Source organism: Lineus longissimus, chromosome 12 (assembly GCF_910592395.1).
Source record: "Lineus longissimus chromosome 12, tnLinLong1.2, whole genome shotgun sequence".
Taxonomy (NCBI): domain Eukaryota; kingdom Metazoa; phylum Nemertea; class Pilidiophora; order Heteronemertea; family Lineidae; genus Lineus; species Lineus longissimus.
Window position 1 is genome coordinate 15,733,018 of NC_088319.1, and position 20,782 is coordinate 15,753,799.

At 41.7% G+C, this 20,782-nt stretch overlaps 1 protein-coding gene and 1 long non-coding RNA gene across 3 annotated transcripts in view; one reads left to right on the forward strand and one right to left on the reverse strand.

The window, feature by feature from the left end:
* Positions 1 to 20,782, reverse strand: part of LOC135497392 (uncharacterized) — a 114,919-nt gene that overhangs the window by 44,245 nt on the left and 49,892 nt on the right. The window lies entirely within an intron of this gene.
* LOC135497394 (uncharacterized) lies at positions 17,680 to 19,500 on the forward strand. Its single transcript, XR_010448819.1, has 3 exons — positions 17,680 to 17,913; positions 18,212 to 18,277; positions 18,689 to 19,500. It is a non-coding gene; the product is annotated as an uncharacterized LOC135497394 (long non-coding RNA).

Consider the following 20,782-nt stretch of genomic DNA (forward strand, 5'->3'; position numbering starts at 1 on the left):
AATGCAAGCCACCAATTTCGGGAAACATGAATAGGCAGGAGCCAGGAACAGACTGCAAAGGGTTCGCCAAGGGACCAATAGGTGTTTTTACGCTCTCGCAGGTAGTCAGAACTCTTTTATGTTCGTACGAGCAGTCGTCCTAAACTCTCAGCTGTCAAAGTAGACCTTCCTTTTTGCGTGTATTGTTCATCTGATACCACCAATTGGATCCCCTTAGCTCCTGTCTGTAGTCCCCCCACTAAACCATCACAGCATTGATCCTTTAATGGTGTGTTGGCCAATCCAGTGATCAAGAACAGTAATCCCGCTAATCAGGGCTGCTGTGAGAACGTCTTGGGGACATGCCACAAATTTATACCGCATTTCCCGTACTTGAGAAAGATCCGGGGAACGATCAGGCGCAGCTTCGCCTGGTCTCATGTGATACAAGCAACATGAAAGGTGTCAACGGCACACACGGCTGATAATCAGGTTGGTTTGTGTACTCATTGGGGTTCGGTGGCCTTTGATGATACTACAGGAGACCGGCATGTTTGCGTTGGATAATTTCAAGTTAATAACGCACGCTCTGCCTTCGCTGATAAAGCAACCATGCAAGACTTGCTAAAGTAACTTTTTTAACCAGGGCTAGCTGAAGCCGAACTATGCAAACTGAAGTGCACAATGACTCCAGCGTTCGAGGCGGACACTCCGTAAGACGGTTCGAATCGGCGCATGGAGATCAAGGCTAGAGTTTCTTGAGAGCGGCGCAGGCAATAGCAATTTCTTGACGTTTTAACCTGTCATCCAGGTGCAATCAATTCGGAGCCTTTACGAAGACCAGCTAAAAAGCCTGATGTTACGGGAGGACGAGAACTTGAAACTTAATTGAACCATCCTTCATGATGTGAAGTTATTGCCTACGATCCATTCCACTGACATGTCAGGTTGAGATTGCAGCAGGCTGTGAGAATATTAGTGCAATGTACTCGACATTGAAAGATGCATCCGAGTCGTCTATCAAACCGAATTTGCTCTAGGAGTTCGAGTAGGTACAAGAGGTGGCCATTGACTGTGTTCCCTCCCGAAAGAAACGGTATCCAAACATTCTCTGAATGTTTGATAAACCCGGATTTAGTGCGAATATACTTGAAATGGTGAACGTCTATCACAACAAAGAGATTTGATGAAAAAACAAACTTAAAAAGGACGTTGGTGCCATGATCAACATGACCTTTGCAAATATTGTAAAAACCTTCACTATGACAATTATCGATCCAATTTACGATGTAAGCTACTCATTTTAGAACATAAAACCTACGCAGTTTCTTGTGTTACCAGTTCTTAAGATCATGTAAAACCGTTAAGGTAGGGAAGCATTTGAAAATACCGGTGAAGGTTAAAAGTCAAGCGAACCTCACACATGCTACACGAACTGACAGTTCTGCCTTCACTTTAAAAAACTCTTACTCTCTAGAAACACCAGGCAAAGCAATGATAGCCATGTCAATAATGAATTAATGCTCTTTCAATCTAAGCCGGAACGATGTTGTGCAGATGTCCTCAACTCTTTTCCTCTTTTCAACTGCATGATTCACGACAAAAATCCATCTCAATTAGTCGTCGCTAAATTGGCAATCTGTAACGTTACGAGGTATAAATCAAACAGCGAAACATCTTTAGAGATCATTAAAAATGGTAGAAATTTCGTTTTGGTGCCGTAACCATTGAAAAAATAGCCGTTGCAATTAAATTTTTTTAGTCTTGTTTTGCAGTTTGAAAATTTGTTTGCTACGGTTTTGATAGTGACGCTGTGTTCCGTATTGGGAAAGATGAATAACGCACCTTATGCAGTCTCCTACCTCATTTACTCTCCCATTATTCACGGCTATAGCGGTGTCTATTCTCGTGGTCTACCTCACGCGTCACAAACAACACTGACGCCCGGATTGATTACATTCTGCAGGGGATCCACGTCCGCTTCTCAAAGCATCTCTCAACGCCTTCGCGGCTCATCTAACAGGATCTGACGCCAGAGTCGAGAGCCTTTGATGATGATTTTCTCCATGACTTGTTTGGATAATGCCTGATACGGTATATATATTTATCCTTGGGGTTGGATTGACCTGCCAATCCACTTCGGGCTAAATGGTCTGGTAATCAACAAAGATGCGGCTTAGGGCCTACGGTAAACCGTGCTAAGGATGGAAAGCAATAGCAAGAAAATGTAGACTTTTGGTGGTAGGAATTGGCATTCCATACCAGTCCTCCAAGGTTGAAACTGCGCTCCAAATAAGACAGGGAATGACACGGCTCGTTAAAGATGCTGCTATGTTTAGCGTGGAAGCGTGCCTCTGGTACAAAGTACATAGTTAAGGATTGCAAAGGTCTCAAGTCAGTATCTTGTCAGTTAAGACCTGTTCTTTGGGTCTTAAAAGGCTTCTCGTGTCTCATTGTCATTGTCATTAACTTCTGCTCCGGTTGATCCCCTAAATAATGTGGTATTCAGTTTGTCACTATCGCGATCAGATTGTCTTAGTACTTTAGGAGGGCAATGGCAGCGACCGGTTCATGTAGGTTGAGAGACTTACATGCTGAAGTAAAATAAAGTTTGTTTTGACTTTCCATATTGGTAAAGCCCGCAGCACACTAGCCGCCAACTTTGGCGACAAGAAGCGTTCAGCTGCCGCCTCTCGACGCCGAAGTTGGCGGCCAGTGGATCCCGGTCAGAGCACACTTGCCCAGAATCGGCGTCCAGTAGCGTCTTTTCCGCCACTTTAGGCTGCCATTTTGAAATCATGTGACATCAAGGCGCATACTGATTGGCCATAGCCTCGCCGCCGACGCCAATTCAGGCGGCAATCCGTAGCACACCTGGCTTCTTCTTGCGTTCAAACGCGGTGACACGCGTCAAAAATCAAACATGTTAGATATTTGGCGTTTAGTTGCGGCAAGTGGCGGCAAGTCGTGTTCGCCGACGCCGTTCGTAGCAGACTAGGGATTTTTCAGGCGTTCAGGACTCTTGCGGCAAAAAACGCTTGTGAACGCCGAAGTTGGCGGCTAGTGTGCTACGGGCTTAAGGATTAAAGTATTGGGGAGTGTTTAACCACTGTATTCTGTCGCACATGTACAGGCGCATACCAAAAAGGGATAAGGCTCGCTTATTTCTGGTGATACATTTAGTAATACCTACATGTACTTGCTTAATACATGATATCTATAGTATTTTGTAATTTGTTTGCGACTATCACGACTATCCTTTGTTAAGCATCCTTATTTGAGCTAATTCAGTTCAACACCCACTGAATGAAAATGAACTCAACCAAAGAAAATAGCCTCAAGTCTTGATAACCCTTATTACCATTCTCTCATATATATCCATTCTAATCCAGCCAATGATCCACTGAGCATTTTGAGAGCGTGGTGCAGTAAGTGGCAATCTTCTTTGCCAGGTTCGTCAGAGAATATGATATCGCGCATCCAAGTAAAAACTATAAGCTGCGAGCGCGCTGGTTTTTTGGGAATGTTTGCTGTATCGAGAGCCCGATGAGAACATTCAGTTTCTTAGTTACCATATATCGAGTCATGAATGAAAAACTTCAGAATAGTTGCGTTCCAGTTTACGCCCTAGACTTTCTTTCAACATTTCTCAAATTGAGAAATCTTTAAAAATCGAGGCAGACGTGTTGTTTTGCCTTCTTATGATTATTATGTTACGATTCGTATGGAAATGCACAAACACAATAGCGACCCGAGTACACCTCATAAATTTGAAAGATGTGTCAAACATCGAAATGGTGAAATCATTTAATAACTGATGCAGCAAGCACCAAATGGTCGTCTATGGTCTATAGGAATAGATTTCATCGAAATGAATTGAATTGCTTTTTGAATGCTATGAATTTCCTCTATTACATGTAATCGAAAAGCGATACGGATGACAGGTTATTATGGAATTGTAGTGAACCTTTAAATGCCGCTGCGTGTCTTTTTGTGATATTAAAGTGTGCAAATTATAATCTGACGTTTATGTGATGGGGATATGATATCATACAATAAAGAAATGATAAGAGATCGTTGAAAACACCGCAGCACACTGCGGTACAAATGTTTGTTCCGAGGTTGAAATCTGATATTCATCTTGCGTGTGGTCACAAGTAGGGCGCCATACTCTTAGGCTATAAATCCCCACACTCCAAGCCAACTGTCACATCTCGTCAAATACAAATTGCCTTCGAGAGCAATTAAAAGTCCCAACGACCCAAAAGACACTAATCAACAAACCCCCGAAGTAATTTGTGGCTGGTAATTAAAACTGATAGATTTGGCTTTGGGTACAAATGACGAAACGGGGTGAAAGTATTTTTCATCATTAAATGCAAAGATATGCGTGGGCGTATAATAGTGGTGTAATCAATTATGGTAAATTAATGGTGTGATATGATAAATGGATACGGTGCATTACGTTATCAGATACAAGTAGCGATTCTGCACGGACTGCACCTTGGACTGACGGTACTCATTGGTGGGTTAGGTTGTTCATCTCAGTAGACCCGCTCTTGATTGGTGGCAAGAGCAAATACGTTGGACTGCAGCATTCTTATTACTTTTGAATCAATGAAGTCTCTGAAGAACGAACAAATACTTGTTACTATTGATAGTTCATGGATGTACTTGAAGTGGTAAGGTTCGCCAAGAGACGAGGTCATTCTAAACTACGGCGGGAAGTGCTATTCTGATGAGTAGCATATATACAAGCGGTTTGCTTGGAGGGATGGTATCAAAACCAAGTGAGATGACGGCTGACCATTCACAGCCATGATGGCAACGGCAAGATGTCTCTTCAAGTGGGGCTGTGGCTCAAGTGGGGCCTATGGTAAGGGTGTAAGCCCACTGTGACCAATAGACCTACCTCTACCAATATGAAAGCGTGACAGCGGACCTTTACTGAACTGACTATAGACTGTAGGTCGATCCTGAGATCCTCTTTCTTTTCTCTCAATGATGTCTGGAGGAAAAAAGCAAATATGCGAAAACGGCACATTGCTCTTATGATGAAAGGAATGACAACATTCGTTTGTCAGTGTGCTTTGTATTGTCAACAGGAGTATGCGTCACAGAGGTTGAGGTGAGGGTGCCCACTCACCGTGAAAGTTTCTAACCAAAGCAAAACCAATATTAAAGTGCTGCTCTGCGGAAGTCATTCCGTACGAAGCTACTTTGAAAACATGTGTCAAAGTAAAAAAGGTCTCCTCAGGCAAAGAGCTCTGCTCTCCTTTCTAATGACAGATAAGATATAGTTATATCACGAGTCATGCCTGAGTCTAAGATGCCACACTGCTGACCAACTCTATCATGATCAACTACAGACCAGAACTATACATGGCCTTTTTCATTTGGAGTCCTATGACATTTGCTCGTGTGGTCCGAAGGAAGGATGACAAACTGGCCAGCGGCCTCGTGTGACAGATCGATAGACAATCACATCAACTCTCTCTCTCTAAAAGGAGCGTACCCCGAAGCAACAATTAGCCTCTGCTGTTTCGCCATTATCCAAATGATGATTGCGGACAGACATCTGCCAAGTACAGCATCCTGATTAATTCGATACCAATATATAAAGGTTATCAAATTTCAAGGACACAAACAGTCCCAGCCAACGATTGTCTACATGAAAGTAGTATCTGATATCAAGGCGAACACCCCCTTTGATGATATCTGCACTCATAGACACGCGCAGAAGTACTCCACAAGAGGTTCTCTGGGCCGAGTTGTTCAAAGAGACGTTCTCGTATTTATTGCGGGACAAAGGAAAGAGTATGCACCATAGAAAAAACAAAGTCGTCTTTCGGTATCATGCCCTCTGTAACATAGATTCACGGTTAAAGTCTTATTTTCATTGAGAGGCACGACACCACGCTTCGGTGACGTTCCCTATGGATCATCCTCGGGAGTACGACAGCCATAACAGTAGACTTGGCGGTCTCCATTGTATGAACGTCTACATTTTACCTTCTACCAAACCGCGATTTATCATTCCCTTTGTTGAAGCAGTGCAACGTCTCTCAGGATGGAGACCTCTCGGGCCATTTGTGACATTCTTTAGAATCATCGCGAACAGGATAATAAAGGCAAACAGCTAGCACAGCATCACAGCATCAATGTTGAGAGAGATTGTTCTTTAGACTAATTTTACAGAGAACTAGCTTGGTTTTCTTCTTCGTCTGTTATACGTCTTTTGCTCTCCAGACAAAGCGAAAAACAACGAATCGTCGCTTTCTGCAGCATACAGGTACATCGCTTTCTACAAAATGCATTTAATATTTGATTTCCCACATGACGATGCTGATGGAACGCCGCTTTTGAACCGGTTCGTCCATGGTTTAGTGCACTTTGAAACGCCATTTGCCGTCATAAGAAGACATGGTAGATGAAATCCCTCAAGGATTCAAAGTGATCTATCTTATTTGTCCCTGGAATATAACCCCCTGTCGCTGTCAGGTCGAATTCAGTTATGGATCGGAGGCCAACTAGTTATAGGATCATTGAGAAACTAAAAGGGTTCAAGACCTTTAGTGTTGCTATCATCAAAATGGAATTTTCGTTGTTAATGCAAAGTTGATAACCGTCAAGGTGATCGGGACTACGAATAAACGAGAGATAACAAAAAAGCTCTACGCCATTGCTTTAAGCATAACTGTTTTATCCCCTTGGTAAAAGCAAAGAAAGCTCAACAAAGAAGCGAAAGGTAAATACGCTGTTCATGATATAATGCAAACAGTGCGTCAGAGAATATGTGTTTGTCACCAATGTTGTTTTTGGGATCTATGAGACCTGTACTTTGCCATGAACTTGAATCAAGATTGGCCTTTAAAGAAGACGGAGGATGGCGGATGGACTTCCTCCATGTCCTCTTTAGTCGGAATCGCATTGTCAGCCAGAAAACCAGGTCCCCGTATGCTATCAACTTTTATTCCGGTAATTTTACATATTTTGGCTATATCACAGTCTCTCTGTGCCTCAGAGCTAATTTGCTCGAAGGTCATTAACAGTAACTTTGGCGTTACGTCCTAACGCTGCCACTGAAAATGAAATCAATTGAAGGAATTAGTTGTGTTAACGCTGGTGTTCGTCTCTAAAGCTGATTGAGCACTTGGCAGAGATCCGGCCTCTGCTGTCAGAACTGCTAAAGATGCTGAAGCTGTTCTTTTGGGAAGTTATTCCAAGAAGTTATTCACAAATAGGCAGTCATCTTAATGACTTAATGACCATTGTGAGTTCAGATCTTGAGAATGTTGGCCATGGCTTATTTTATGGGTTTTATTGGCGTGCTGCATACGACCGATAATGTAAACTAAAGAACGCTTTAATGTCAGCGTTCTAATAACTATTCTGGGCCTCTTTTGCAGTCACCTCCAAACCAATCCCAGAAGCTGCGGGGAGGCAAATTGAAATAGTCCGGAAACATGTTTGGCATAAACTCATGCATTTAAAAGACAAGATCACATTTAGTATATCTACTTTTAGGATGCTGTCGATTACCGATCTGCCAACTGCAGGCCAATGTTGTTCAATGTTGATTGTATATGCATGGAATATCATTCCGCGAAGATGACGTCAGTGCAGCTGCTGCCCTCTATTTCTCCATCGCTGAATTACAGGCAATGTCGGACAAACATGCAGTTTCGTAATGGATTCAGGCTTTCTAACTAGGGCAGTTAGATTCAATCTGACACATGTCCGAGTGTTGGAAATACTACATAATTGTTCTGAATATTTCTCTCTCTGACTCTATGGTATCATTCATGCTAAAAACAATGCAGGGTCAAAGATAATTGACTTTGAAATAAGCTCAAATGCGTAGAAATAAGTGTCGATGTCCGACTGTCACGTGACTAAAACGTCATCAATATCTTATGCAAATGACCTTGTGAGCTATAAATAGTAACTTCGCGGAATGCTATGAAGGTGTTCTTGTAAACTGACATACACTGGCACAACCTCCTTGGGTCAAATCATTCATTAGATTTGTGCTTGCCTGGCTGCATTGTTTCAAAGCCAAAAAAGTCTTCCCCTGTTAGTAAATCACACAGTTCTAATTTCGCTTTTGGAAGTTGTCCACAAACCACTGGCCTGCTACAATTAATAGTTTCTTCTGAGAGGCTGTTTTGAAAAATATGTCAGAAGTTGGACAGTATCCCTATGGTCTGTTATAACATATTCTCCCAACTCGTTCAAGTTTTTACCGCTGTCTAGTTGATAATAGATGTGCCCTCGGGGCAGCACTAATGATGAAATAAGAACTATATGTATGAGAAGACATGTCGCATAAGACACGATATTCGAGCTGTATCACACTTGTGTCGCAAATGTGTCATCGCTTATTGGTGTACAGAGACTTATTCTATAACTGCCTGTGGTCGATGCTTACGATATCAGCTACCATCACTGCACAGTGCCTTTGATGCGATCATATGATAAGTCTTGTCATTCTCATAGCCACGAACATGTTGTAATATAGTTGTTAAATGGCAAATGACGATTTCAAAGTTCACTGCTCTATGTATGTTGAATCGTAATTCCGACGACGGTATGAAAAGGTATCAGGCTGCATCTGCGGATGTTTTAAATTTGTAATGCTTGCCTATGATGTCAGGAAACAAAATGTCTTCTGACATTTCAATAGTCATGCCTTATACTTTTAGAACGTGAATTATTTACTACAGGGGGTCTCCGGAACATTGCGTCAACTCCCAAGATTCGTTTCACTGTCACTACTTCTTCGTCAGATTAATATTTCAAACGTTTAGAGAACTTTTTCTCATTTGGAGGAACCATTGAGATGTTAATACCGCAGTGCTCTCTCGAGATCTCTATTTGTTGCCGGTTCGTAGACATGGTGTGTTCGCAGCGCTTACGATGTCAACGGGTACAGTTTTTGTGTGACACATGCCAATGTTTTAAGCCACTTACATGCACCCAGTATACGAAGCGTCTTTTGCAGTCGATTACAATTGTCAAACTAAAGAGACGCTATCTTAGCAATAATATATCATCCGAAAGAACAGCGCGTGATCCATCTTGTTAATGGGTTTAATGGGCATAATGTTAGCTGCCGGTAATGCCGGTGGTCATTTATGTCAAGAAGCAAGACCAAACATTTTTCTGGTGTCCTATACTTTATGACAGCCAGACCGTATGTGAGTTATGTTCATGTGGGGTGTAGGGATGGCAGATAGATGACAATAATCGCGCTGATAAATCACCAATATTACATCGATAATGGGTCATTGGTCATAAAGTGATCATATGAGGTTTGCCTTGAATCCAGGCGTGTTATCTCTGCTATAGTGTCGCTAATGGTAGGAGCTTGGGTGAAGCACTGGAGTGAGGGGATTGGGGGGTTGGCCGTTCATGTGGCTGAGGATTGATCTTTTTAAAGTTATCCGGAAAGATTTAATTCATGGTAGATCTTGCAATATACCATATTAATCAGATTCAGGGTCAACATTTCTGTCTGTGGATGAGGACTCGGTGGTGGTTTGTTTCAGACTACAAGAACGAAAAAGATAATCTTACCAGTCCATTGGAGGCACCGAGAAACCAATCGCAAGGATGTTGGATTTTTAAGGAAGATTGAATTCATTTAAATGATTTTTCAACAGTTTTGCGAAGCGGTTTGAAAATGGCTTGCAAATTTAAGGTGTGACTATGGTTACATTCCGTTCAAGTGCACTGTTTATGACAGCCTGATAAATTGTCAATGATCCTGTTTGGAGAGGTGACGGTCCAGCTGGAAACCATTTTCGTATGGAAAACCAACATATCTCATGCCCAACATATCCCCTTATGAGATTTGTTGAGAAATGGCATGACAAGATGCATAAAGACCAGCGACGCATGTGCAACAATAAAACAAAAAAGATTGGGTCCCCCGAGCTAGCTAGCGTGGTGAAGCCATGTTATTCCGTCTTTGATCACATCCTCGTCCAGTTTACCCAGAGCAATTTTGGAAAAGGCGATAGTTTATTCTAGATTAGGATGGCCTGCAAACGGGAAATGGCGGTAATAAGATAGCGCTGTCGTATTTTTGCAGTGTTTTTGCCATTATCTATCATGTGGTATGGTCTTAATGGCCGGTTAGATTGCTTAGCCATATTGTCACTTGCACAAAATTGATAGAGGTGATATAATTTTCATTCAAGAAGGATCTCTGAGTAATTTCTCACTTCCATAAAAATAATGGCTGGAAATAAAGAGATGAGGATCTTTTTCGTATGTACCACAGCGTAGTCGATGATTGGATGGCGACTAAGGAATGTTTTGTATAACAACAAGAAGCTATTATTACATGGTTCAGGCTATGGTTATTACCCTGTTGGTCTTTTTATAGTGTTCATCCATCAACTTTCAGGATGAAGTACGAATACAATACCATATTGGGCCTTTCCAACCGCCCTTTGGGCCGCTGTGCGAAAACTACAGGGTCGATTTCTTCAAAGCTTTGCATTTCTTAAATCTAATTTAGTGATCCAAAGGATTTACCATTTCAGTATCTATGGTTACGAAATATATATTCTGTATGTATCCGTGTACATTGATGTAGTGCATTTGTTTTGACAATTTCTGATCTGTACCACTTATTTCTGAATGACTTTTGGTGAAATCATCGGGTTTTTGTTTTTTCATGAATCCCTTCAAATTTGCCAAGTTTCATTAAAGGCTGTCGTTAAGAAAAAATCCGGGCACCGGGCTGCGGTGAAGCAAATCTTTTTTTACTTGACTTGCAAATGTTTAACGTGAAAATTGCAACCTGAATCTGAGATACATTTTGACACCTTGGTGAATGTGAGCCAGCCAGAAGGATAGAACGCCCCACGAAAAGTAATGAAATATTAATCGCGGGTTTCGAGCAGTAAAATTGCTTCTCAAATAACCTTTCTATTGAGGTGCGAAGAACAAGGCAGAGACTTAATTGAATTCTAAGATAAAGAGAGTGGATCTGGACAACGATCGCCTTAGAAGATAAGGTCACACAAAGCGGATGGAATAAGAAAATCCTCTTTGTTCCGCAACTCACAAAAGACATTTTCAGCAATTGCTACAAAGGCCAGGGGACTACTATGATTCAATACTAAAAATGGCGGCCAAACCGAAATTCTCTTCCCCTCTCGAGTGCTTTTGGGACTTATCCAGTCGCCATTTTGTAAGAGGTAAGTAGGATGTAACTGCAACAACATCTCAGTGATAAGATCACGTTTTTCAAATCTTCTCAAGGTTCAAACTCTTGGAGTTCAACGACCGATAGGGTACCAAAGAACACCACACTCCTCAAAAAAAGTGTTCGAGCTTTCGAACACATCCAGGATGTTTCAACTAGAGTAAATATGCTCCCCCTTAAGGCTTTCTGGGGTAAACGAAAGACCGCGTAGGCCGAAAACACCTTGAAAATTTTTTCAAAAGCTCAAAATCCTCTTTTCGGAGTGCACTGTGGTGTTCTGTCAAACATGAAAATAACAGAACATCTGTCGTAGTTATCGGATATTAACATGATTAACGCAGGTCTCACAGCCTCCGGTAATCTTTCTTACATGCAGCGGCCGTTTTTGGTGTTTGCTAGTTTGGCGTTCTCTCCCGAGGCAGGATGCAACCATGTCTCAGATGATATATCAGACCAAAGGAAAAAGCTATGCTGGATGAATCGGAGAACTAGAACATTATGGCTTTGAGATGCCATCAAGAAGAAGTTTCTTCCATCAGGATCATTTTCATCAACATTGGCTCTGTTCTTCAACAGATGTAAAAGAAGCTGAGGCAGGTTTCATGGAGGGTTCCGAACGACGAAATACGAAGTATGTGATGTACACTTTTTCTAGATTAAGGCTGCAGCACTGACCATCTCATTCCCTTCCTTACATCTGCAATTTCAAATTTTAACTGACAATTTTTTTCACATTCAATAGATGGCAACTCAATCTTTTTCGCCACAAAATCAAATTAATCTGATGGATTGCCAATTTCCGCCCCTTTTATGGCCACATTTCAGTCGGAATCTTCTTAGTGTTTAAATCGTTCAGCAATGAGCCTGATGTCTGATCCAATTTATTTCAAATTTGACAGCAAAACGCAAATTCAAATTCAATTGGATGGAAGAGATGATTGTCTGCCAGCATGATCTAAATAAAGCAGAGGCTCGCGATTCTTCACTCTGTCCTAAAATGGAATTGGAAGAAACCATGTTACATGTATGTGCCTGTGTCTCCAAGGCCAGCCATTGGTAACCGTTTTTGCAACCATTTCTTAGTGCTTGCACTCGTTATTTTAGGAACTAATGCTAAAGAATATGTGCCGGTGTAAAAGTAAAAAGTGTCCCCCCTAGAAAAAGTGTCCGGGCCTATTGTATTCTGACAGATTATGGCATATGGTTCTATAGAGGCAATGACCGTCAATAGCTCAGCGCATAATAGAATCCTTTGTTCCCGGACATTTTATCCTAGGACATTTTAAACTTCTACACCGGTTCTCTAAGTTTCCTTTGACGAGACGTGTAACGGCTTATTTCGTCGTCAACATGGCTGTTAAGGACAACTTAAGATATGAGCTGTTACCAAAGCACTGCACCATCTCAGAAAATAAAAGTAGGTCTTCTAAAAACCTGTCAACGGAACACCTCTATTTTGAAGAGGACTGTTCCTCAAACCAACCTCTGTTGACGTAACATTGCGCATCATCTGCCTTGATCTGCCGAATACAGTGAAATGTGTTTTGCATCAGTCAGCTCATGGATGGGATAATCATAATCATGGTTTGTATTGTCGAATGCTGGTCTGGACGAGCCGTATCACCCACAATGGTTTAATCACATTCCCCAGGAAGCCAGCAGCCCTCCACATCAAAGATATAGACTTAATTACCTGCTTTCGTTGCCCAAGGCAAGCAATTATCACATGAATCGGAACAAGTGAATGAGGAGCACTTGATTCATAATATAGAGCGTGGCAAGTACCATAATAATTGGGCAATATTGGATGCACAATGCACTATAAGATTACACATAGCAAGGTTTCACAGCAAGTTCTGATAAATTTCTGTATTGGTATCAACGTAGGTTTTCAATTTCCAATGAGCGTGGAAATCACCTTAACTGCTTTGACTTTCTTCCCTGGTTTGGGTTTAGAGTTGGGAATGACGTAACGAGACAACCTATTGTAAGTTGTTCTGTTCGTTCCGCTTCAGAGGAACACAGTGGGATTAGGCCAAACTCGCTTTGAGATCAATAGTAGGGTAATCAAACCACCACCTCACTCCTTTCATGGGAATAAACAGCCCGATTCAACTTTGCTCGCTTGGTTAATCCCTTGTTCATATAAGGGCAAACGCCTGAAAGTGGCAAGTAAAACAAGTTTCCCCATGATCAAACCCAATACCAACATGCGTAAGGCTATCAGAAATTGGAAAACTATTGCCACCCGCAGAACTTCATCATCGGTAACGGATTTCAGTAGTGCGGGGCAAGCAACTGCGCCCATAGGTAAACCCTGATCCTCGGCAAGTACCGAACCTTAAAGTGTAATTACATGTATATATTAAGGGGCTGAACACTTCACGTAACACATTTAGAGTAAGTTACAAACACCCGAAACTGACATCTCACAGTGTTTCCATCAATATAACCGATATGACCTTCGCAGGAATTAATCAGTAATTGAGGCTTCGAAGACTCAACACTTTCAATTCCCGGAGACTTTATAACAAGATAGGCTCCATGAAGGCGAAGTGGGAACCAATCCAATCCGAATGTAAATCAAATGGAACTGGAAGACAATACGAGTCCTCTGATCCAACTTGAATCATGTTTAAGAGAATTATCCATACAGGCACAACCGTTGGTCGACGCCACGACCAATCGAAGTGTTGTCACCCGTTCACCAAAGCATTCCAAAGGTTTGAAGTAAATGACCGAAGGGCTTTGAGTATCCCGATAACGTGATCTGGCACTTGAACAAATTGCATTGATATAGCCATTGGATGACTTCACTACATGACCGCAGGACACAAATCTAACTGATCTGAGATATGAGAACCATCGCGTTCTTCTAATGAAACGGCTCGAGTAGTCAAGGTCATTTCTTCAAAAATACTGCTTTGTGCAAAGGTAAGTAGTAGTTCGTGCCCCAACTCAAAACGTTTAGGACAAAGTATCAATGATGGACCAAGCAGATTATTCTAAAGAGAATAGATAGACAATGATAAAGAATATTAGCGGTGGTGCTGCCAAAGAAAGCCGTCATCGCAAATGGTCCCCGCGGTAGCAGAGAAGTGGAGAACACACTCCTATTCAACGTTTTATCAATTTATTCATTATTTGCGAAACAAATCTCGGCTCGTTAAATGATAGCGTATCCTAACAGGCATTTTATTCATTTGCAAATTATATTGCAATAAGATCTTGAGTCCAGGCTCCACTGATTGCTAAAACACTTCTTTTGCTAATTGGCTTCGTCAGCTTGCAGCTCTCACACTAAAATGCAACTCGGGAAATAAAGCAGATATTGCGGCTGATGATGACTTTAAGCGATCAGAGCGGAATTTTGACAACGGAGAATGGGAGCAACCGCAGCATGAAAACACTAGTCAACTGGAATCGGGCATTGCCTGAGAAATATAGGCCTATCACTGATCGTAAAGCAAGTTGACTGTTTGCCTGTGCTACAATTTGCACGGCAACACAGCAACACCCCACTGGGATTGCTTGGCACCAAGAAAATATCTAGTGCCTGATATCGACTCCCTGGATATGACTCGTGTTTGAACAGGATGATTGAAATAAATCAGAATTACAACCCATGGCTTTGTGGCTACTGCCCGCAGCCACCGCGACTCTGAAGCAGTGTTTGTATAATGGTTTGATTGTCTTATTATGTAAGAGCAGGTGTGTCATTGGAAAAGCCTTAGGGAATGCAGCTGCTTTTCAAGTATAATAGCATGACTGAGTGCACTGGGACGTGCTTATCTGAGAGGAAAGAGTGGCGCCCGAGGCAAACTAAAGTACATTCCCAGCTCGCTCCAAGAATATCGTCCGGGCGTCACATCCAGCCTGGGAGACCAAGTTCTTTGAGGCATGTAGCATACCGTGGTCGTCGCGGTCGTCGCCGGTTAACTTACTTCCACATTAACCGATAACAATAAGACTATGTTTGCTCAGAGTCTTTTAAATAAAGTTTTTTGAAAGACTCTGGTTTGATGGAATCAAATTAAGAACGAACAGCCTCATAATATCATCCAACCCAGCAAGTGGGCCGATCTCCGTAAGCTTCAATCTCATCGGAAATTAGGCTTTTGGTCCAGTACCCTTGTTAGTCTGTCACAGCGGCCATCGGAAATAGCATCCACTGTACATACCGTCAACGCTGGGCTTGGTAATGCCGAGAAAGGTGCATCAGCTGGAATAGGATAATACGAAACATGGTCACAAAGGTGCAGTTCCCCATGTCCCCCGGTACAGTCTATGGTTATTGCTAATTATGAAAGGATTTATATGATGTTATTGTGATGATACGAAGCAATTGTCTGCAAGATGAAAATTTTCTCTTTTGATAGGTATATTAACAATTGCCGCGGAACATATTATTCTACTGCGTTTATATTGGATTTATTCATTGGAAACCCATAATTAGAGAGATCATGAGACAATGTTATACATACTGTAATAGAATCAAATAAGGGGACGAGCTTATGGCAAGCCGTTCGTCCAATAATTAAGAAAACCTTTTTTTTTTTAAAAAAACATGGTTTTCTTCTTAAAAAACATAGTTTTCTTCAAGAAAACCTAGTTTTCTTCCATGAAACTAGGTTTTCTTCGAAGAAGCATAGGTTGATTTAAAAAACCAAGTTATCTTGTTAAAAAAACAGGTTTTTTAAAAGAAAACTAGGTTTTTTTAAATCAACCTATGCTTCTTCGAAGAAAACCTAGTTTCGTGAAAGAAAACATGGTTTTCTTGAAGAAAACTATGTTTTTTACCAGGTTTTCTTCAATAAAACTAGGTTTTCTTAATTATTGGACGAACGGCTTGCCATAGGAACCTACACCTTATGCAAAAAGAATAAGTTATTTTTCAAAAAACCTAGTTTCATGGAAGAAAACCTGGTTTTCTTCAATAAAACATAGTTTTCTTCAAGAAAACCATGTTTTCTTGTTAAAAAACTTAGTTTCATTGAAAAAAACTAGGTTTTCTTGAAGAAAACTATGTTTTTTAAGAAGAAAACCATGTTTTTTTCAAAAAAACTAGGTTTTCTTAATTATTGGACGAACGGCTTGCCATACGAGCTAGCTGTTTATTGTAGTGACTGATATGGCATAATAGTCCAGGATGCCGCTTTCTGCGGGGCGTTCTCTTGTTGTCATCTAACTCCGATAAGTCCTATCGCCATTTTTATAACAGGTCTTGAGCTCGACGCAAGGGCCCAACGCGCCGCGTAGCGGCAAAAAAGCGAAGCTGGCGAAACATTTATAACGGGTCACCGTCACTTATTATTGGACTTATAGCGCATTTACGGGGTTGCAACTATTTTGCTTTATAGTGTCACCAGGAAAGAAAAGCATGCGACCTAACGCCGATCTATTTGTATAAAGTGATAATTGGAAGGTATATATTTGGAAATATCAATAAAATAATCATTCCATGTCGTCTTTTGAGGGCATTTTTGATTGTAAAAAATATATGTGTACGTCACCGTAGTCTCTGCAATGATAATTTTATCAGAGCAGTCTCGCGCAAGTAGAATTTCTTTACCTATTAGTTCTTCACTTATTAGTCTCAACGTCTGGCGCAAAGCCAGACGTTTTCCATTACGATTTCACTACGATGTTTGACAAGAAGGAGCAGTGCGCGAGATATGCTAATGAGCAGACTTCCCTCGCTTGAGTTTCTGAAGAATGTTCCATATCGCGCTAAGCTCATCACTGCTGATTATGACAGGCGTGCAACGGTAGGTATCTGCTCCCCAACTTCCACCCTAATACGGTACAATAAGTTACCATTTGATGGGAATGGGACAATGCCCTCACTGTGTATGGAGTCATAGGGATAAGAAGACATTATTCATTAGTGTTGGTACAAGTGATTTTGCCCAAAAAGCATGCGCATTCAAAAAACAAAATATGCAAGGTATCACGTACATGACCATGACGACGTGCAGAAAGTGCACTGGCCAGTGCATACCCTATGGCTATGTACTAGTAAACATGGTAGGCCTAAACATGAACAACATCATTATTCATCGGCAGTTCATTTTACTCCGAGCTTTTCCTGAAACATATAGCCATGATGATTACTGCAGATTAGGCCTACCATGTACCATGACCAATAACAGCACTAGATCATGTGGATGTCAACAAGTTCACATGAACCGTATAATCCCGCATAGCGCATGTGGGGCATGCATCTAAACCAAAGCCCCAAAATCACTTGTTTTGGTCTATTTCAGTTTCACTTGTGTTTCCCCCGTCTCCCAGTCCATAATACATTTACAGTTTACAATCCCCGATCATGGCCCAACAAAAGGTCATCGGTTGACTAAAGGAACACAACTGTTCAATGGATTTATAGTTGAATGCGATCAAACTACGTCTTTTCAATCGTGGATTGTAAATTTAACCCCATGGGCCTAGGGAAGGCCCTATAACAATACTTTCGACACAGTTATTATCTCCGGTGCCTCCACCATGTTACACACAGTGCTCACTGCTGATTCTAAAATGCGCCACCTAGTCAAAACAGGACATATGTTCTTCTAGGAATAGATCTCTTTCCAATATTTCGTCATTCCACTATCGTCATCACCTCATCATACTTTCATTGACATTACAGGCACACATCCACAGAGCACTCTTCAAATCATCTACACAGTGGTTATCCAACTAGGATTATAAAGGTAATTTCTTAGCCCCGCACAGTGGGTTTCAGTCTTGATAAAGGGGCACTATTGCTAGCAGCTAGGTAGGCAAGATAAAGTTAGACGAAGTAGCCGATAGGGGTCTCTCACCCCTCAAAGTCGGTCACAACTATTCAAGCTTGTAAGGAATACATGCAGCGCTGACTCTAACAAGACCCAATGGGAATGTCGCACAGTCATCTGTCAAAAACAAGACCTATGTTGCAGTATGATCTCTTGCCAATATTTAATAATTGCACTATCGTCATCACCTCATCATACTTCATTGACATTACAGGCACACATTGACATTGACCACTGTTGCAGTCAACGACACAGTCGCTATCCAAGTAGCATTATAGAGGTAATTATCATTATCATACCTCATTAGCATGTGAACCAATCACGTCGCGTCCTTTGCGATCACGGCAAAGCCTCATGGAATAATGTCTTTCACCGTTGAATAATTTTTCATATTCCATGCCTACAAGTACAACTTCAATTTCTTCATATTCCATGGCTAGAAGTTCAATACTAATATAATATCCAAGATAAAGTTACAAGAAGTAGTCAATAGGGGTCTCTCACCTCTCACTGTATGTCCACACTATTCACGCTTGTACGAGGAATACATTCAATGCTGAATCTAACAACACCCAGTGCCCTTACTCTGTATATTAGTCACTGGAAGATGGCCCATTTCACTCCTTGCTTCTACTTCGCCTATAGTCTCATTGCAAACGCCTCAGTTCTATGATATCACATTCACTTTCAGCTGTCATGCAACGCAACAACTGTGCTATCTGCCATCGCACATCAACGAAGAAGTGCAGCCGCCCACATTCCACCTCACGTCTGTCCGACCAGCTGCAATCCTCGAGGACGCCCCACTGTACCACGATTTCACTACGATGTTTGACAAGAAGGAGCAGTGCGCGAGATAGGCTAATGAGCAGACTTCCCTCGCTTGAGTTTCGGAAGAATGTTCCATATCGCGCTAAGCTGACCACTGCTGACCATGACAGGCGTGCATTGGACTGGTACAGGTTGGAACTTAACATTGAATATGCTGGTGGTGACGCTTTCTGATGAGAAGTTGGTCGTGACTGATGCAGTATCCTTGGACTTGTCCACAGCATCGTTCAATCATTGCTCTCTGAGCTGCCTTGATTCTGTACTTACCCAAATACTAAGACCAAATGCCTGTTGACTGTGCTTTAAGAGCGACTGGCGCCATGCCTAGAGATATGACTGACCCCTATTGGCAAATTTGTATGACTTTATCTTGCCTACCTAGCTGCTGCCTATAGTCTCCCTTTAACTGCGGAACACTTCAAAGTCGATAAAATGCCATGTTCCACCTTTTAATGTGTTCAGACCGCCATTTTCAAAATAATCAAGTCAGGACACTGCCTTCTAGTCTCATAATAAATTTTGCTTTCCTCAATAATAACATTTCTTCTTCTTCAATGCTTTCATCATTCCAAACTTCTCCTCCACTGACTTTTACAGGGGTACAGTCATGGCAATCAAAACCCAAATACTGAGACCAAATGCCTGTTGACTGTGCTTTAAGAGAGACTGGCGCCATGCCTAGTCTCTCTTAAAGCACAGTCAACAGACACCAACCCCCTCAGACTCAGAAACCACAAACGCCCAACCCTTCCTGCTACCTTAATACTTCTGGTTAAAAACTTTGCGATCTCGGAGCCTTGTATGTCAGTTTGGCTTGGCGTCAATAACAACACTAGCTACATGTGTTTCTAAAAGGCAATTACACCCGATAGAATATATCAGATTAGATCAGATCAAATTAAGTTAGATGAGATTAGATTAGATTAGATTATAGATTACTAGTAGCGAAACGCGTAGCTGTGCGAGAATTATGATGTATTTGGATGACACCGGAGATGATATGTACTGAGAACGCGAAAGCAAAGACGGTGCAAAGACTGACTCTCGGACTGCTGAAAGGAAAATGAGCCGGGAGTTGTTAGGATTGTGCCGCCGCAATCGATTGTATCGTGCCAAGAGGAGTGGTGCACCGCGGTGGGAGCATCCTGTCTCGTTATGATGTGGCGGTTTCGGTAATCCTGCTCTCGCGAGATTCTTAGCCATTGTTGGCAAACGATGACGTTACTTGCGAGCTCTCTTGATTCCTGTTGGCAATGTCGTCTGCCTTGTTTTCTTTTTATGGCGGATTCGGATGTCACTGTCGTAGTTGTATTACATAGAGCGTCTATACAGTATTTCTCTAATTATTTCCCAGTTATGTGATCCTCTCAGAATTGGAGAGCGGGCGCAGTGCATTCTGCAGTCACAGTTTGTCAACCACTACAAGAGAAAATCTTGCAGGAAAATCAAAATATGCAGACAGGCGGAACTTACCGTGTCAGCTTTTATGATAAGCAGCGCATGCGCAATATGACTTACCCATAGACACAGAAATATGATAAGTTTGGAAAATTAAATTTCTAGCTATCGGTTATTTCAATATCGGGGACATTTCAATATCCCTGGAGACTACGATAACAACATACTATCATTTAGAACCGAGTTCTTTTCTTCAGGCAATGCGACTCAATTACATTCGGATCGTAGACGTAACACTCTTTTCTGCTGTCGGCTTCCGATTGGGTCGGGTGAATACTACCCGTTGCAATGGTTATTTCCCGAGATAACCTACCCCTGTCTTCCGCAATTCTATGATCTAGGTCCAATCAATGTGCCCAATAAACGAAAATTATACCTCAGACCAAGGTTCCGCTTCGTGGCTAACAACCACATTGCACCCAGAAGGAAACGGATCTAGTGTTGCTTCTAAATTGACATTGGCCGCAATAAGTCAATAAGATCATTGATAGCTTGG